Below are 13,537 nucleotides of genomic sequence, written 5' to 3'. Positions count from 1 at the left end.
CTTAATTATGGTGACGTGATCATTGTGTTTAGTGAAGTGCGTAGTTTTCATGGAATCTTATTGCTTGGTTTTTAATTGTATGGATGAGTAATAATCATCGAAAACGGATGTTCGATTGGGAATTATATAAGTAGCCGTGTGTCTCATTATCCAGATTGCTGCATTGTTTTCGAATGATGGACATCGCAGCTTCTATGACCTTATTTCCATTACACCACCGCAATTTGGGGTTGTACGATCTACGATTGCTAATATCGTTGAGACATAAGACCACATCTCATCTGGGGTCCTTCAGGTGCCCCTTGAGCTGAAATGTGAATCGAGCCACACGTTTCACATTTGAAAGTGGTGTTGAGGTTAACGTTGTATAATTTTCTTTGCTCGCTATAGTTTCGTTGACGATCTGCACCACATTACTTCAAATTGGATAATAGAATGTTGCTGTGAAAATTCATATAATCTTCAACTTTATTTAAGGGTCAGTTTCCTCCAGGTTGTTCATACTGGAGGGCAAATGGTTGTAGTGTTGCTGAGGCATCTCCACTTCACAACATTACTAGCACCGGTATTTGGGACACGTAATCTAATTCTCGTGAAATCTGTCTCATGGTAGGTGGATCTCTATGGTAATAATGCCGCAGACGAACTCACTCCGTTCACTACTTTGACTGTTTCTGCCAGAAAACTCATGAGTGACACTGACGTTGCAATCTGATCAGCGGGGCGTACTTCGAGTTGTCTTTGCATGCTAAGTCGTTGAACTGTTCATCCAGTAGTACGTTGGCCAAGTCACTGGTCTCTTACTCTGATATCCCCTTGCGTTATAAAATAAATTAAAACAATAACATCTCACAGATGACAGCATATGCAGCTGTGTTGTCGATATGGTGTTGAGAAGGTCTGTCCGTATATAACCTCAGATACGTAACCTTAAGTGACCCGTAGCGCATTCAGTTTGGTTCTGGGTACTTAGGATGACTATCTCTGCTACGATTTCTGAAGAGTCACAAAAAACTTGTATTTCGCTCATTTCGCTAATCCATTAGCATACGCTATTTGTTTGGAGTATGGTACTTACAACTGTGATACGAAATGTATTAACCAAAGGAAGACATACGCATATATTTGAAACTTAGTAAATAATAGACACTCTGTTGTGGATGTGCCCTCTGGTAATGTTTGTGGTTCCTGGTTGGATGAGGAGAGAGTGATATGATAGGTGCGTGGCCGGTTTCCTCTCACTACAACACAAAATGCACACGTAGTTAAAAAACACTTTATTACAGGAACCAATTGGGTACTTGACTTCAATGAAGTGTAATCTGAAGTTCTGTGGTTAACAGCAATGTACTAATTCTTGAACCTTGCCCATGCCCATATCACAACTACCTACACTATGTGATTAAAAGTATCCGGACACCTGGCTGAAAATGACTTAAAAGTTCTTGGCGCCCTCCATCGGTAATGCTGGAATTCAGTATGGTGCTGGCCCACCCTTAGCCTTGATGACAGCTTCCACCCTCGCAGGCATACATTCAGGTGCTGGAAGGTTTCTTGGGGAATGGCAGCCCATTCTTCACGGAGTGCTGCACTGAAGAGACGTATCGTTGTGGTCGATGAGGCCAGGCACGAATTCAGCGTTTCAAACATCTCAAAGGTGTTTTATAGGATTCAGATCAGGACTCTGTGCAGGCCAGTCCATTATAGGGATGTTATTGTCGTGTAACCAGTCCGCTACAAGCCGTGCATTGTGAACGGTTGCTCGATCGTGTTGAAAGAAGCAATCGCCATCCCCGAATTGTTCCTCAACAGTGGTAAGTGAGATGGTGCTTAAAACATCAATGTAGGCCTGTGTTGCGATAGTGCCATGCAAAGACAACAAGGGGTCCAAGCTCTCTCCATGAAAAACACCACCTCCGAATTTTACTGCTGGCACTAAACACGCTGGCAGGTGGCGGTCACCGGGCATTCGCCATACCCACACCCTGCCATCGGATCGCCACGTTGTGTACCGTGATTCGTCACTCCACACAATGTTTTTTCATTGTTCAGTTGTCCTGTGTATACGCTCCTTACAGCAAGCGAGCCGTCGTTTGGCATTTACTGGCTTGTTGTGTGGCTTATGAGCAGCCGCTCGACCATGAAATCCAAGTTTTCTCACCTCCCGCCTAACTGTCATAGTACTTGCAATGGATCCCGATGCAGTTTGGGATTCTTGTGTGATGGTCTGGATAGATGTCTGCCTATTACACATTACGACACTCTCAACTGTCAGCGGTCTCTGTGAGTCAACAGACGAGGTTGCTTTTGTGCTGTACGTGTTCCTTCACGTTTCCACTTCACTATCACATCGGAAACAGTGGGCCTAGGGATGTTTAGGAGTGTGGAAATCTCGCTTACAGACGTGTAACACAGGTGACACCCAATCAGCTGACCACGTTCGAAGTCCGTGAGTTCCGTGGAGCGCCACATGATGACTAATGATGACTAATGATTGCTGAGGTCGCTGATATGAAGTACCTGTCAGTAGGTGGCAGCACAATGCAGCTAATACGAAAAACGTATGTTTTTTGGGATGTCCGATACTTTTGATCACATAGTGTACAATGACTAAACAACACTGCTTAGGATGCACGTCCAGTCCTGAGGGCGTCTGCTGGGGCGATGACGGCGACGGCGATGGCGGCTCCAGGGCCATCGCTTCGGAGAGCGGCGACGGTGGAGGCGAGGTCGCGACGTCCTTTGGCTCGTCTTGGGGTGCCATGGCGGCTCCAGCGGGCGGCTGCGAAGGCCGCGTGGTCCCGCGAGGCCGTGAATCTGGGAGAAGAAAAGCAGTTGTATCACGAAGCAAACGACAAGTGTGAATTTGATTGTGGGATGGGGCTGCAAACCATCGCGACCTGCAGTTACCCACATATATGCGCCAATGGGTTTCTGGACCTCGCGTCGCTCCCAGTGCTGACGTCGGCTAAAAACCCTGTAAAGAACAAGATCACGCCGTGCAAAGCGATACTTGCGGACAATTGGGGTGTCAAATGCTGTAGGCGGAGCATGTGAAGCAGCGTTCGATTGCGGCGGCCATGCAGAAATTCCGCCGGTGATGGTCCGCGGCCTGGGTGGGAGGGATAGGAGGCGAGAGAGAGTTGCGGTGCCTGTTCCCATGTGTGGGTGGTGCGAAGCTTGGACATCTGTTGTTTAAACGTGCGTACGAAGCGTTCTGCTTCTCCATTGGACTGGGGGTGAAACAGAGCACTTGTTAGATGACGAATGCCATTTCTTTCACAAAACTGTTCAAAGTCATGGGACGTGAATTGGCATCCGTTGTCCTTAACAACGACTTCAGGCAGTCGTTCAATGCAAAAAATTGAGGGCAACACTTGAATGGTGATACATGACGTGATATTCATAGGTACGGCAAATGGTAACTTGGTAAAATAGCCTACACTATGAGCCAATGAGTGTTCCAAAATCGTCTTGCAAAGTTTATGTGCACTCTTTGCCATGGCGATTCAGTCGTAGGCCAAGGTCTGTTGTGGAGCCGATGGGTTGTCCGCGCATGCGCGCCGCTGTGAAGTCATCTATTCAATGTGGGAGTCCATGCCATGCCAAGTACAGTGTCGGCGCACTAACTGTTTAGTGCGAAGAATTCCCCAATATCCTTGGCGAATCAGTTGTAACACATCCTTTTGCAACACTGTGGGAATGAGCACATCCGACTGTCCCCAGTCAGATTGTACTAAAATCACACCTTGTTGTACTGAAAGGTTATGCCGATGAGCAAAGCATCGGCGCACTGCTGAGTTCTGAATACTGCTCAATGAGCGAGGCCAGGATGTGGGAACGTAATGCAAAAAATCTACAGATCAGGGTCCGATTCCGTGGTCTGTGCAATTTTTCTGTAATACAATGGAAAAGATTGCAGCAATTCAGAGTGCTGCGTATCCATCTGGCAACAAGACGCAACAGAGGGATCAAAACCAGAGTCGGGGCCGATCAGAAGGCGAGAATGGGCGTCAGCGTTGCCATAGTTTGCCGTAGGTCCGTACACAATTTCGTACTGATACTGTGATAGAAACCAAGTCCAAAGTTGCAATTTTTGAGCAGTACGTATAAGAACCAGCATTGAAGGATGAAACAAGGATTGCAAAGGCTTGTGATCTATCACTAAATAGAACTTTCGAGCAAACGGATAGTGATGTAATTTTGTTACACCATACACAATAGCAAGAGCTTCTTTATCAATTTGTGACTTACTGCACTGAGTTGGAGTTAACAACTTGGAGGCAAAAGCAATAGGTCTGTCTTGTGGCCGGCCGGGTGGCCGAGCGGTTCCAGGCGCTACGGTCTGGAACCGCGCGACCGCTACGGTTGCAGGTTCGAATCCTGCCTCGGGCATGGGTGTTAGGTTAGTTAGGTTTAAGTGGTTCTAAGTTCTAGGGGACTGATGACCTCAGAAGTTAAGTCGCATACTGCTCAGAGCCATTTGAACAATTTTTTTTCTGTCTTGTGCGCCAGTTCTGAGCGAAAGCACAGCACCGATTCAGTAAGAATCAGTACTTGCAAAATCACTGTTTTGGCGGCATCAAAATGTACTAAACATCTGTCACTGAGCAAAGCATTTTTGAGTTTCTGAAATGCGTCGTCACACTCTTTGGTCCACACGAAAGGCACATTTTTCCGACGCAAGCGATGCAATGGAGCCACGAGCTGTGAAGCGTTCCGAATGAAACGAATGTAGTATGTAAACTTGACCTAAGTACATTAGTTACACTTTTGAGACGACACTTTTAAGTCCTACATCTGACAACACTCGAAAATGAGTACGCAAATTGGCAATGTGGCATAGGACCTGAGACGACAATATCGTCAAGATATTTCGAATAGAACGGCACTTGAGCATTCAGCTGTTCCAAGTAACGTAAAAACCGGCGGATGCAGAGGCACTGCCGAAGGACAAACGCAAATACGTCAACAGGCCTAAGTGTGTATTAACAACAAACGCTTTCTGTAATTTTTCGTCAAGTGGTACTTGCATATAAACATCACGCAAATCTGACTTACAAAAGTAACGGCTTTCGCCAAGCCTGTCCGTAAGTTCCTCAAGGCGCGTCAATGGATAAGTGGCAATTATTGTCTCTGAATTGACTGTAGTTTTGAAGTCAACACAAATGCGAATGCGACCAGAAGGCTTGGGCATCAAAACTAATGTACTTGCCCACTGACTATCTTGTATTGGAGCGATCACACCATTGTCTTGCAATTCTTTTAATACACAGACTATTTTGTCTCATAAAGCAAAGGGAACGGACCGAGCCTGGAAAAACTTAGGCTGTGCATTGTCTTTCAAAGTAATGTGCGCCAAAGAATTTTTGGTTCTTACAAGTCCATCAGAGAAAGAGTTCAGGAAATTCCTTAAGCAAACTAGTTACACAGTCTTTTGGATTAAAATCAGTCACTGAAAGTACATTGTCTTGGATGCTAATGCCAAACAAGTGGAACGAATATAAGCCAAAAATACACTCCTGGAAATGGAAAAAAGAACACATTGACACCGGTGTGTCAGACCCACCATACTTGCTCCGGACACTGCGAGAGGGCTGTACAAGCAATGATCACACGCACGGCACAGCGGACACATCAGGAACCGCGGTGTTGGCCGTCGAATGGCGCTAGCTGCGCAGCATTTGTGCACCGCCGCCATCAGTGTCAGCCAGTTTGCCGTGGCATACGGAGCTCCATCGCAGTCTTTAACACTGGTAGCATGCCGCGACAGCGTGGACGTGAAACGTATGTGCAGTTGACGGACTTTCAGCGAGGGCGTATAGTGGGCATGCGGGAGGCCGGGTGGACGTACCGCCGAATTGCTCAACACATGGGGCGTGGGGTCTCCACAGTACATCGATGTTGTCGCCAGTGGTCGGCGGAAGGTGCACGTGCCCGTCGACCTGGGACCGGACCGCAGCGACGCACGGATGCACGCCAAGACCGTAGGATCCTACGCAGTGCCGTAGGGGACCGCACCGCCACTTCCCAGCAAATTAGGGACACTGTTGATCCTGGGGTATCGGCGAGGACCATTCGCAACCGTCTCCATGAAGCTGGGCTACGGTCCCACACACCGTTCGGCCGTCTGACGCTCACGCCCTACCAGCGTGCAGCCCGCCTCCAGTGGTGTCGCGACAGGCGTGAATGGAGGGACGAATGGAGACGTGTCGTCTTCAGCGATGAGAGTCGCTTCTGCCTTGGTGCCAATGATGGTCGTATGCGTGTTTGGCGCCGTGCAGGTGAGCGCCACAATCAGGACTGCATACGACCGAGGCACACAGGGCCAACACCCGGCATCATGGTGTGGGGAGCGATTTCCTACACTGGCCGTACACCACTGGTGATCGTCGAGGGGACACTGAATAGTGCACGGTACATCCAAACCGTCATCGAACCCATCGTTCTACCATTCCTAGACCGGCAAGGGAACTTGCTGTTCCTACAGGACAATGCACGTCCGCATGTATCCCGTGCCACCCAACATGCTCTAGAAGGTGTAAGTCAACTACCCTGGCCAGCAAGATCTCCGGATCTGTCCCCCATTGAGCATGTTTGGGACTGGATGAAGCGTCGCCTCACACGGTCTGCACGTCCAGCACGAACGCTGGTCCAACTGAGGCGCCAGGTGGAAATGGCATGGCAAGCCGTTCCACAGGACTACATCCAGCATCTCTACGATCTTCTCCATGGGAGAATAGCTGCCTGCATTGCTGCGAAAGGTGCATATACACTGTACTAGTGCCGACATTGTGCATGCTCTGTTGCCTGTGTCTATGTGCCTGTGGTTCTGTCAGTGTGATCATGTGGTGTATCTGACCCCAGGAATGTGTCAATAAAGTTTCCCCTTCCTGGGACAATGAATTCACGGTGTTCTTATTTCTATTTCCAGGAGTGTATTTTCACTGTCTCTTGAGTGCAACACAGTAAATTTCACTGTCCTAATGTGAGATGTCAGTGGCAGGCAAACTAAACTGTCCAAGTACTGGGATTTCCTGTCCGTTGTATGCAGTGAGATGCGTGCTAGATTTTGACAGGCGTGGTGAGCCTAACTGTTCGTACGTGGCACGATTAAGCAAAGTTATAGAAGCACCTGTGTCCAATTGGAAGTAAACACGACGGGTAGCAATTTGTAGTGCTACAAATAGTTCGTTGGAATGGCATCACGCTGCAAGAACCTGTAGTCGGTTTTGAAAACCCTGGCATTCACAGAATGTGCATGAGACCTGTTGTTGAAAGAGCGGGCAGAATTCCCGTTCTTTTGTCCTTGCAAGCAAATTGCCTGGGCATGGCCTTTATTTCCACATGAGTAACATGTCGCGTTGCGCGACGGACATTCTTGAAGCTTATGGCGAGCAAAACAGCGGCGGCTTGACTTCACAAGATTTACTGGCCTGGCTACTTGTTTACTAGGCTGCCTGCGCGTCTGTGTGCGCGCTCGTTATGGCGACTGAGTTAGGCTGTTGCGGGCAGGAGGCGACTCGCCTCGCCAGATCGGGACCTGATCAAATTTATCGGTGGCTATGGTGCCGGAGTAAAATTGTTCAAATATTTGCAACACTTGGTGGAGCGAAGGATCTGAGTCCTTGAGAATCTGTTCACTAATTCTGCTATCAGGGACATTGTATGTAATCGCATCACGGATCATCATGTCGCTGTAAAAGTCGCCACAACTTCACTTGAATTTACACTTCCTAGTGAAGCCCTGTAAACCGGCATACCACTGACGGTACGTCTGTTCCGGCTTTTTCGTAAGGCGAAAGAACTGAAATCTGGGTGCCGCGACCTTAATCTGCTGTTCGTAATATTGACTTAATGCACCTACTACTTCATCATTGCAGAGTACGTCAGGAGACGACGTAGGGAAGAGTTTTTTAACTAAGCGAAGCACACGGGGCCCGCGATGGACAGGAAATAGTGAGATTTCGCAGTACCTTGAATTCGATGGACTTGAAAATTGGCCCGGAACTGGGTGAGATATTCTAGCCATTCCTCTCCATTTTCACTGAAGTGCCGAAACGGTGGAATGTTGATTGTTGGCACTTGTTGGATCGGTTGGTAGGTCGGTTGGGTAGCCGACGCAGCTTGTGTGGCAAGCAAGTGCTGTACAGTAGACAGCAATTGGGCCATTTGCTGGTTCTGAAGCTGAAAAATTTGATACAGTTCCACAGCAGGAGCAGTCTGAGGCTGAGAAGCAGTGGCGGGGGGTGGAGGAGGCGGGGTAGCCACTCTAACGCTAACAAATTACAGCAAAGTATGAAAAGGCGAATACAAAAGCAGTGTGCAACAGCTCTGAAAAGAGAAAGAGATTAGGTCTGCAGCTCCCCTACTGTAAGAAATGCAACAACAAGAACAAATGGAATCACTGTAGCTACAGCTCACCTGCGGCAACCTGGAACATATGAAAAGCAAACAAAAATTGTTGACCAAATTCAGCGCCACTTGTTGTGGCTCTCTAGTAATGTTTTGTGGTTTCTGGCTGGAAGAGGTGGTATGATAGGTGGGTGGCCGGTTTCCTCTCACTACAACACAATTTTTATTTTCTTTATTGTCATTTTGAAACCTGTATACAGGCAGGCCTGCAGCAGCATACTACACCGCTCTTTGGCCGCAGAGAAACACAAAGATACAATGAAGACAATTAGAGAAAAAAGATGGTGGACATATAAACGGAGACAAACACTTTTTAAAATACAAGGTGCCGTTCACGGGCGTAGAGTCCAAGATAAAATTGTTCAGACACTTGGACACAGACAGAAACGAAAAGTGTCACACGTGAACGTAGGTGCACAAAACGAATAACACTGAACCACTTAAGCACAAAACGACGGCACACACAGAACACGAGGCGTTGATCTCCGGCGCGCGAATGTTCACTAACCGTGTACGAGTCCGGGGACCTGCCAAGACAGGAGGAGGCGGGGTGGGAGAGGGAGAGGGGAGAGCAGATGCCATGTGCAGGGGAGACAGGGGGAAGGGTGGAAGGGGGAGGGGAAGCCCGGGGGAAGAGGGGTGGAGGGAGGGGACGGAGGAAAAGGAAAAGAAAGGGAGGGAGGGTGCCTAAAGGAAAGGTTACAGGAAGTGGCAGGGGAGGATCAAAGTTGATAGGAGGGGTAGATGGATGGGAGGAAGACATCATCAGGGAGGGGGAGCTGGCGGAAGCCACCTTGGGAGAGGGTAAGGAGGGTGGAGAGATGGAGGCCAGGTGGGACGTGGGAGTACAGGCGCGGCAGCGGGTGGGGGTGGGAGAGGATGGGTGAGACAAGCAGATGAGGAGGATCGAGTTTACTGGAGGTGTACAGGATCTGTATCCTTTCAAGGAAACGGAGGAGGTGGGGGAAGGGGATGATATTGTACAGGATCCGCATGGGGGAGGGGAGACGGATGCGATAGGCGAGGCGGAAAGTATGGTGTTCAAGAATTTGGAGGGATTTATAAAAGGTAGGGGGGGGCAGAGATCCAGGCCGGATGGCTGTAACAAAGGACAGGGCGGATAAGGGATTTATAGGTGTGGAGGATGGTGGAGGGGTCCAGACCCCACGTACGGCTGGAAAGGAACTTGAGGACACGGAGTCAGGAGCGTGCCTTGGCTTGAATTGTCCGGAGATGGGGAGTCCAGGAGAGGCGACGGTCGAGGGTGACGCCAAGGTACTTAAGTGTGGGAGTGAGAGTGATAGGACGGCCATAGATGGTGAGATAGAAATCAAGGAGGCGGAAGGAAGGGGTGGTTTTGCCTACAATGATCGCCTGGGTTTTGGAGGGATTGACCTTGAGCATCCACTGGTTGCACCAAGCGGTGAATCGGTCAAGATGGGATTGGAGAAGGTTTTGGGAGCGCTGCAGGGTGGGGGCAAGGGCAAGGAAGGCGGTGTCATCGGCAAACTGGAGAAGGTGGATGGGGGGTGATGGCGGCGGCATGTCCGCCATGTACAAAAGGTACAGAAGGGGGGAGAGGACGGAGTCTTGGAGCACACCGGCGGAGGGGAAAAAGGTGTAGAATCTGTGTTATGGATGGTGACATAGGAAGGACGGTGGGAGAGAAAGGAGCCAATCAGACGGACGTAGTTAATGGGAAGGGCGAAGGTTTGGAGCTTGAAGAGGAGACCGGAATGCCATATGCAGTCATAAGCTCGTTCAAGGTCCAGGGAGAGGAAGATTGCGGAGCGACGGGAATTAAGCTGGTCAGGAAGGAGATGAGTGAGGTGAAGGAGAAGGTCGTCAGAAAAGAAGGATGGCCGAAAGCCACACTGGGTAACGGGAAGGAGGCGGTGCTGGTGGAGATGCTGGTGGATGCGTCGGGTGAGGATAGATTCCAGGACCATGCTGAAGACCGAGGTAAGGCTGATGGGACGGTAGGAGGAGACGGCGGACGGCGGTTTGCCAGGTTTAAGGAACAGTAGGATACGGGAGGTTTTCCACAGGTCGGGGTAGTAACCAGTGAAAAGGACTACATTGTAGAGCCTGGCCACGGTGGAGAGGAAAGAGACAGGAGTTTCATGAAGGTGACGGTAGGTGACACGATTGTGACCAGGAGCGGTGTTGCGTTTTGTGTACGGAGTGTAGGAATGAGATCCTGTGTAGTGATATGGGCATTGAGTTCCGTGTGTGCAATGTTGTCCAAGTACTGGAAACAAGGTGCGAGGGGAGGGACAGAGGTGCCAGTTCGATCGTGGACATCCGAGAAGAGGGAGTAATTGAACTGGGGATCATTGGGGATGGAAAATACGTTGGAGAGGTAGGAGGCAAAGTGATTGGCCTTACTAAGGGAGTCAGGGAAGGGGTGATCATCATGGAGAAGAGGGTAGTAGGGGGAGAGTTTAGTTCTGGTAAGGCGACGGAAGGCTGACCAGAACTTGGACGAGTTGATAGGTAGGGTAGCATTTAAACGGGTGCATGTCTGTCGTCAGTCCCGGCGTTTCTTAGCCGCGAGCAAATTACGAATGTGTTACTGGAGTTGACAGTGGCATCGTAGTGTGTCCGGGTCACGCATGCAGAGGAAGGCACAGTAGAGACGGCGGGATTCACGGAGTAGGAGGACAGCCTGTGGGGGTAAGGTAGGACGATGGGGGTGGATGGCGACAGTAGGGACGTGGGCCTCCACGGCCTCAGACAAGGTCTGCTGGAGAAAGGAGGCATCATGGGTGACATCGTCAGGGTGGTGGTAGGTGAAGGGGTGGCTATCGACCTGGGTGGAGAGGGTATCCCGGTAGGCATTCCAGTTGGCACGGGAATAGTCATGGGCGTACTTAGGGGGAAGGCCATAACGAGGGTCAGGGCGGGGGCGACGACCATCTGAAACGGTGAGGAGGACAGGGAGATGGTCGCTACCAATAAGCTCCAGGACATCCACCGTTACGCGGCCAAGGAGGTTGGGGGAGGAGAGGATAACATCGGGAGTGGAGTTGGATTCGGGACAGGATGGGGATGAGGTCGCCTTGAAGGGAGGAGAGGAACCGATGCCACCGCCGTAACTGGGCGGCGGAACGACTATGGATGTTGAGGTCGGCAGCGATCACGTAGGAGGAGAAGGTACAGTCAATGTGGGAGAGGAAGTCGAAGGGAATAGGGGCGTTAGGGCGTACATAGATGGTGGCGCAGGTAACAGTAAGGCCGGGGAAGAAGAGACTGAGGATCAGGTGTTCGGTGGCGTCGGGAAGGAGAGGTTGGAGCCGAACGGGGATCTGGCGGTGGTGACCAATGGCAACTCCACTACGCGCAATCGGGAGGGGATTATCGGAGCGGGGAAGGAGATAGGGCAAAGTGTGGACGGTGTGGTGGGATTGGAGGAAGGTTTCATAGAGGAGAAAGGCATCGACGTGGTTGGTGGCTAGGGTGTGCAGGAAGAGGTTCTTGTTGGTGGGAAGGGAGCGGATGTTGTTGAAAAGGATACGGTGCTGTCACGCCATGACAGGGATTTAAATGAGGGTGTCAAGACGGGAGAAGGTGAAATGGGCCTGGTTGTTGGAGTAGGTAGCGTACATTTTTAGGTGGGAAACAGAATGGGCGGCGAGGGAGATCTGTTGGAGGGTGTGGGGGCGCTGAAAAGGATGAACATTCTGAAGGACGATGGTGAGGAATCTGATGATGTCCTCAGCGGTAGGGGGTGGGCGAAGGGAATTTCTGGGAGGGGTGGGGGCGTCCAGAGGGCGGACAGGAACGGTGAGTTCAGGAGTGGTAGGAGAGGGTCGGGCCTTACATTTCTGGTAGTAAGTAGGATGAGGGAGGTTACAGGTATTGCAGCAGGGGGGGGACTGGAGATTGGGGCACTGCTGTAAGAAGTGGGCTTGTCTACAGTGCGGGCAGGTGGGGGCCTCGCAGCACTCAGATGTCGTGTGTGCATTATATCGCAAGCACCTCTGGCAGTGAAGGGATTGAGGAGGGAAACGGGAGGGGTCAACTTTATAATGTTGGTTAAAAAGGAGGGCACCCTCCTTCAGGAGATTGTCTATGGAGGGGGCGTGCTCGGAAAAGACCCGCATAAGGCAGGTGGGGCCGGCAGCGTTGTGGATGCGACGAACCGCACGCACATCCAGATGGGGATGTGCCTGAAGCTCGGCCAACACCTCCTCCTCCGTGATCGTCGGACTAAGCCAAGTGATCACGGTGGTGAGGGTCGGCGGGTGACGTGGGGTTTGGGGTTGGTGGGAGGGAGGCGGGGAAGGAGCAGGGGTGAGGGAGGCATGAGGGCCAAAGCGGGTGACAGGGATGCGGGAAAGGAGGTCTGTGTGGAGGGTAAGGCTGAGGGAGGAGATGAGCACCAAATCACGGCGAGGAGTGAGGAGGGAGATGGGGGCACCAGGAAAATTATGGTGAAGGAAGAGGGGAGGTTCCGGGCTTCAAGAAGGATCAGGACGGGAGATGAGGTAGCGGTAGGAGGAGGGGGTAGAGGAGGAGGAGGAGGGGGCAGGGACAGGCGAGGAGACATCCATAGCATCATGGGTGGGGGAAGGGGGAGGAGGCGGAGCCTTTTTGGGAGTAGAGGAGGCAGGGGTGCCACTGGGGCGCTTGACGGCGGCGGAGGAGGTGTGGGGGATGGGAATGACTGGAATGTGGCAGGGAGTGGCAGATCCTGGTGCTGAAGTCAGCGCCGGAGATGGTGAGGGCGTTGGCGAAGGCGACGGTGAAGACGATGATGATCAAGGCGAAGGGGAGAGTGGAGTGTGGGCCGTCGCCTGCCAGGCGACCACCCTAGCGGGGGCCGCAGAAACGGAAGGAGCAGAGGGAGGGAGTGGAGGGAAGGGATGAGGGGAGGCGCGGGAGGGAGGAGCCGGGGATGGGGCGACAAATAGGGAGGGAGATGGGAGAGTGAGGAGTGGGGGGATGGACTGAGGGGGGAGTGAGGCGGCACACCATATGACAGTGGTGGCAGCAGCAGAGGGGGAGGTGGTGGCTGTAGATAGGTGGTGGGGGTTGGCATTATGATAAGGGGGAAAAAACACAGTACAAGACAAAGGAGCAAACGAGAGACGGGCAGGGCGACGAGAGACACAGAGTA

The sequence above is a fragment of the Schistocerca serialis genome, chromosome 7 (assembly GCF_023864345.2).
Source record: "Schistocerca serialis cubense isolate TAMUIC-IGC-003099 chromosome 7, iqSchSeri2.2, whole genome shotgun sequence".
Lineage (NCBI taxonomy): Eukaryota > Metazoa > Arthropoda > Insecta > Orthoptera > Acrididae > Schistocerca > Schistocerca serialis.
This window is presented reverse-complemented; position numbering follows the sequence as displayed.